Genomic DNA, 6,153 nt, shown 5'->3' with positions numbered 1-6,153 from the left:
CATCCACCCATGTTGTCACAAATGGCAGGATTTCCTTCTTTCTCATGGCTAATACAATGCAATATTATATATATATTCCTTACTCACGTTGGTAGTAATCATATTGCAATATAACAGATATAAAGTGATATCTCATTATGATTTTGACTTGTATTTCCCTGATGTTTAGTGAAGTTGAACATCTTTTCATGTAGCTGTTGGCCATTTGTATATCTTCTTTAGAAAAATGTCTATTCAGGTGCTTTGCCAATTTTGTGTGTTTGTTTTTTTGTTAATCCTCACCTGAAGATATTTTTCCATTGATTCTTTTTTTATAGAGTAGAAGGAGGGGGAAAGACAGAGAGAGAGAAACATCAATGTGAGAGAGACACATTGATTGGTTCCTCCCGCATGCACCCCAATGGGGGCCAGGAATCAAGCCTGCAACTGAAGTACTGGAATTGAACCTGGTACTGGAGTCGGGTGGGCCAATGCTCTAACCACGGAGAAACCAGTCAAGGCACTGAGTCTTAGGACTCTGCCCATTTTTTAATTGTGTTCTTGGGGTTCTTTTTATTTGTTTTGGCTATTGAGTTGTATGCGTTCTTAATATATTTTGTATATTAACCTTTTATCAGATACACAGTTTGTGAATATTTTCTCCCATTCTGTGGGCTGCCTTTTTAATTTATTGATTGTTTCCTTTGCTCTTGGGCTTAGTATAGCTCTGTTTTGTTCATTGTAGTTTGTGTTGCCTGAAGCACACACCTACTTAAGAGAAAATGTTTCCATTTCTCCTGGGATTCAGAAGCTACTGAATTTGAAGACATCAACTTCACAGAGAAATATGCACATATTTGTTCCATCTATATTATAAAAACCCAGTCGCCCTAACACTGTAACGACCAAAGACTGGTCACCAGAAGGCTGCGTGCATGGCAAGGCACACGTGGGTGGGCAGGGCTGCATGTGCAGCGAGGCGCATGCAGATGGGCAGGGACTTGACTCAGGGGAGTCCGGCAGCATGGTGGGTGTCTGGCATCCCGGGTCTCGCACAATTTCCCACGGGTCTGGGTCTCGCGTGATTTTGCGCACTGGGTCACTAACATAATTACCTTGTTACCATCTGATTTTTAGGTTGCTCTGTCTATTGGAGTCAGGAATCCTGCTCAGCCAACTTTAGGACTTTTATAGTAAATGTGCCAATGTCTTAGTTTTGTTTAACAGATTTAGCAGAGAAGATCAGAGAATAAACTAGACAGAGAGAATAAACTCCTAAGACTCAGTCAATATCAGAGCATCAAGCACACTTATAAAAATGAAATAGCTGTTATTTTAGTGCTTGTTAATAAATAATGTAGCCAATGTGGGGGGAAAGGTTGTGATCATCTAAAATTGCTTATGTTGTTATATTAAATGAAAAAAAATCAGCCAGGTAAGATTATAGTAGTATCACAACCATGTAAAAGAAAAGAGCTCTAAAAAATAAGGTTTGGAATATTCATAGAATTGCTAATACACTGTCTTTGAGTGGTATAGCAGTTCAGTGATTAAGTTTTTCTTTCTATTTTTTATTATTCATATTTTCCATATTGATTATGCATCAGTCAAATAAAATATGTTTTAAAATTATTTTTCCTAAGTTATAACTTTATTCTTTCAAAATGTAGCTTTCCTTTTGGCATACTTTTTTCTGTCTTCATGCACAATCTTAGCAGAAAGTGGGAAAACAAATTATTATTACGATAGGATTCATGTGTTTCTAACTGATCTCCAAAGGTTTTGTTGATTACCAACAAGACAAATGTTTGGTCCCACAGCTAAAATGACAGCTGCATTGTTAAAAGCTTAATGTTAAGCAGAACAATGAAATGGCATAATCTCTACAAAAGAGTTGACAGTGCCTCACATTCTGGTCACTAAAAATGAAGATGCCATCCTATTAATCAAGGTCAGGGTCATTTTGACATTACAAAGGACATGAAAATATTGTGTTCCCAAGACCAATATTATCTCCAAATTTGCAATGATCTATATATATAAAAGCCTAAGCGACCGTCCAACCATCTGACTGTCCAACCAGTAGCCATGATATGCAATGGCCACCAGGGGGCAGACACTCTGACCAGTAGCTATGATGCACACTGACCACCAGGGGGCAGACACTCAACTCAGGAGCTGCTGAGCTGCAATGACTTGGCAGCTGCGGTTCTCAGGTGACACACCCAGAATCAGAGAGGAGGGAGCCCGATTCCAGGGTGCATCACCCAAGAACTGCCCTCTCACAGTCCAGGACCCCTGGCTGTTGTGGCTCAGTTGGTTGGAGTACCATTCCATGTACCAAAAAATTGCCAGTTTGATTCCCAGTCAGGGCACATGCCCAGATTGCAGGCTCCATCCCGGATAGGGAGTGTGCAGGAGAAAGCCAATGGATGTTTCTCTCTCCCTCTCCCTTCTTCTCTCTCTCTCTAAAAAAGGTGTGTTTTTTTTTTTAAATCTTAACAAACAGAAAAGAAATGTGAAGTGATTTTCCTAAGGCCATGGAGAGTAAAATATTATCATGCCAGACACTTACTGATTTATGAATGTTTAATGAGTGTGTACTTAGAATCTTGAAAATATATGTTCCCACTGGGCTACATAGAGACAATGTTTTTTTAAATCAAAATTTCCATGTTGCACAAGTAATTTTGCACACAGCAATATTTAGTGTTTTCATTTCCAGGGCAAACATTTGAAAAAAATAAAACTATTTTCCATTTGGCTTTGTGGGGAATTGCTACTAATAACTATTGTTAAACAGTTTGCAAAAATATGACATGTTATTTCATTGCCTGATAATAATAAGTTTAGCAGAACAAAGCATAAACAAATAACTCTATGCTATTGTTTTCCAGCTTCTGAAAATTACACATGCTCTTACTAGTTTATAATTTTGTGCATTTAAAATCTAGAAACATTCATTTAAAATTAATAGCCTTATATAACAAATAATACAAGCATATCTGAAAAGTCATGGAAGATTGATTATTGGCACTTTGTAAAATTAACAATGAAAGACTACTATGTCCCATGTCAAAGATTCACCTACATTTCTTAGAAAGGCTCAGGAACAATTTTGGGAGTTTGCTTAATGTATAATTTCTCTTATGAATTACTAGAAGCCCAATGTACAAAATTCGTGCAAGGGTAGGCCCTTGCAGCCACACCTGCCTCGAGACCCCGAGACTCTGCCCCCCCACCCACTGGTCGTTCCAGAAGTTCTTTCCATAAGGTCGTTCTGGAAGGTCGTTTCGGAAGGTTGTTGCGCCATCTGGTCTAATTAGTATATTAGCTCTTTATTATACACTGAGTGGCCAGATTATTATGACCACTTGATGTTTGTAAGCAAATTAGCTATAATTTTGCGCTGAAGTTGCTAGAAGGCCAGATCATTATGCATAGGGAAGTAGGTTGTTTACGACAGTAGAAGTGATTTTTTTCTGAAGATATGGATAAACAATGCGATTTAACAGTCTTTGAACGTGGGATGCAAAAGGTGGCCCAACGAAGTACTGATGGGGTGGTCATAATAATCTGGCCGGTCAGTGTATAGGATGAGGGCCATGAAACAGCAAAACTTACCTCCTATCTATACATTCTTACACACACACACACACACCCTTACATCATAGCAACTAAGATCACCCATGAATTGACTTATTTTTTTCAAGTAAGTTCTCCACTACATTTTTCTTCTTCCTCATAAAGAGAAAGTACCTTAACCTTTCCCTGTTGTCGGCAGGTGGCTCAAGAAACAGAAGCCTCACCAAGATTCATGGAAGAATAACAAACTTGTAGAGGACATTCCAGTGAGTGAGGTCACATGAGGCTAATTAATACTAGAAAGAGCAGTGCAGACATTATAAGTCATAAGATTACAAAGGAGGCCAAACAATGAGCACTCTGACCCTTTAGAGCTTTATTAGAGAGAAACGGCTTTTCTGCCTCCACAAAGGGGTTAACAGGACACATTCCGCTCTGCTCACTCTTCCGTTCACACATACAGGTGTCCCTCTGCTCCTCTGCTCCCCCAGCCCAGAGTCTCCCTTGGGCAAGCCCCTTCCTCTGCCCCAGCCCGGGCCACCTGGTAGGGCAGTTCTGCCTAATTCAGGGGTTTAACTGTTAGCAACCCAGTAAACAGGTCATATTTGGGCCCGTCTTTCGGCTTTTATATTTCAGCTTGTTCAGAAACCAACCTCTTTGAGTATCAGTTTTAGACTGGTTTTGTTCCAACAGTGCTGGGGCAAAATACTATACTTACTCTCAGGAAAGTGTTCATTCATTGTTAATTGGTTTACACCAACTCCAAACCAGATCTGCAGCCTGATTTATAAGGAAGCCACCCACCATCCCAGGGACAGTGAGTCCACACTTGGACAATCTGCTTACCAGCATCACAACCCCAGCCACAGTGCTCCAAGGCTTGAGCTCTTATTTATTAATATTTCTCTTTTACAGGATCACTGTGTTTTAATTTAAAATGTTATGCCAAAGGAAACTGCATCACCACTCTGAAAGGAAAGCAAGTACCACTTGTCAAAGACTAACACCAGAAACATACACAGCACTTAGTATGTGCCTGGCACCATTGTAAGTGCTTTATAAATACTAATTCATAGAATTCTCATAATAATCCTATGAGGTAGGAACTAGTATTGCTGACATTTATAGGTGAAAAACTGAGGCATGGGGAGATTAAGAAATTTGCTCCAACTCAGGCAGCCAGGGAGGAGCAGATTGGAACCTGCCCCAGGTTGTCCTGGCTCTAACTCAGCTCTGACCCACCCCAAATATAGAAAGTGACCATAGCAACAAAGGCGGTGAAAAGAAATCAATGGTCTCATAGTATAAGTAGGAAAATGAAACACAAAGCAACGATAACCAATTAATTAACAAAATTCGCACCTGAAAATTCTATTTTTTTTTCCCAAGAAATAACTCTTAATAAAGTCAATAATAACATTTTACATTGAAAATGAAATACAAAGAATAATAACCGGTTGATTCATGAAGATCCACTCTGAAAAATTCTATTGTTCTCATGCAAGAAATAACTGTTGATGATAAGTCAATAATAAAAGCTTCATTTCAAGTGGCTTCATTTTTAGATTACAATGAAATGCCCTGAAAGGAAAGAATGTTTTAATTTGTTTTTGCTTCTCTTGTGCTATGTCATAAGCAGAAATCTACGGAGGTTGAATGGACTTGAATAACTCTGAGTTTACATAATGGCATTTTCCCCCACTGCATTCTTCAATGTACTTCTCAGCAGTCATTCTTACCCACCTCTTCTTTCCCCACAGGAGCCTGCCTTCAGTGACTCATGTGATCTGCAGGAAGTGAATTACAGTTCTTGGTTCTGCTAAGTTAGCCTCGCCTGAGCAATATAGTACAGTATCTGTAAAGTCAAGGACGTGATGGGCATTCCTTTTTATAAGGTATGCCTGATGAGGGACACTGTTAAGTCTCCTTTTCCTTCACTTGCTGCTCACACAGTTACTATGCATTTCCCAGCCTCCCTTGCAGTTAGGTGGGGTCACATGACTGACTCTGGCCAATAGAATGTGAGTAGACGTGATTCTTGGCACCTTCAGTGATCCCTGAATGCCCTCTCTTTGTCTGTCTGTGGCTGGGGGAAGCCAACAAAAGATCTAGAGCCATCGTCAGCAAACTGTGGCTCGGGAGCCACATGGGGCTCTTTGGCCCCTTGAGTGTGGCTCTTCCACAAAATACCACGTGCAGGCACGCACGTACAGTGCGATTGAAACTTCATGGCCCATGAGCAGAAGTTGGTATTTTGTGGAAGAGCCGGTATTTTGTGGAAGAGCTGGTATTTTGTGGAAGAGCCCCACTCAAGGGGCCAAAAAGCCGCATGTGGCTCGAGAGCTGCGGTTTGCCAAGCCACAGTTTGCCGACCACTGAATTAGAGGAACCTAAAGCCCCAGGATAGAAGGCTTGTGACCTCACAGTCCGTGAAGGACTATGGAGCAGAGGACCCACCCCCACGAAAGCTGGCATTGAACTGTGATGTGAGGTGAGAAACAGCTCTTTACTATCTTAACTCACTCTGATTTTGCGATAGTTTATGACAGCAGTTAGTTTATCCTGATTAATATAATACATGAAAACAAA

This window comes from Myotis davidii, unplaced genomic scaffold (genome assembly GCF_000327345.1).
Source record: "Myotis davidii unplaced genomic scaffold, ASM32734v1 scaffold281, whole genome shotgun sequence".
Taxonomy (NCBI): domain Eukaryota; kingdom Metazoa; phylum Chordata; class Mammalia; order Chiroptera; family Vespertilionidae; genus Myotis; species Myotis davidii.
The sequence above is the reverse complement of the archived record's forward strand: the minus strand, read 5'-3'. Positions refer to the sequence as shown.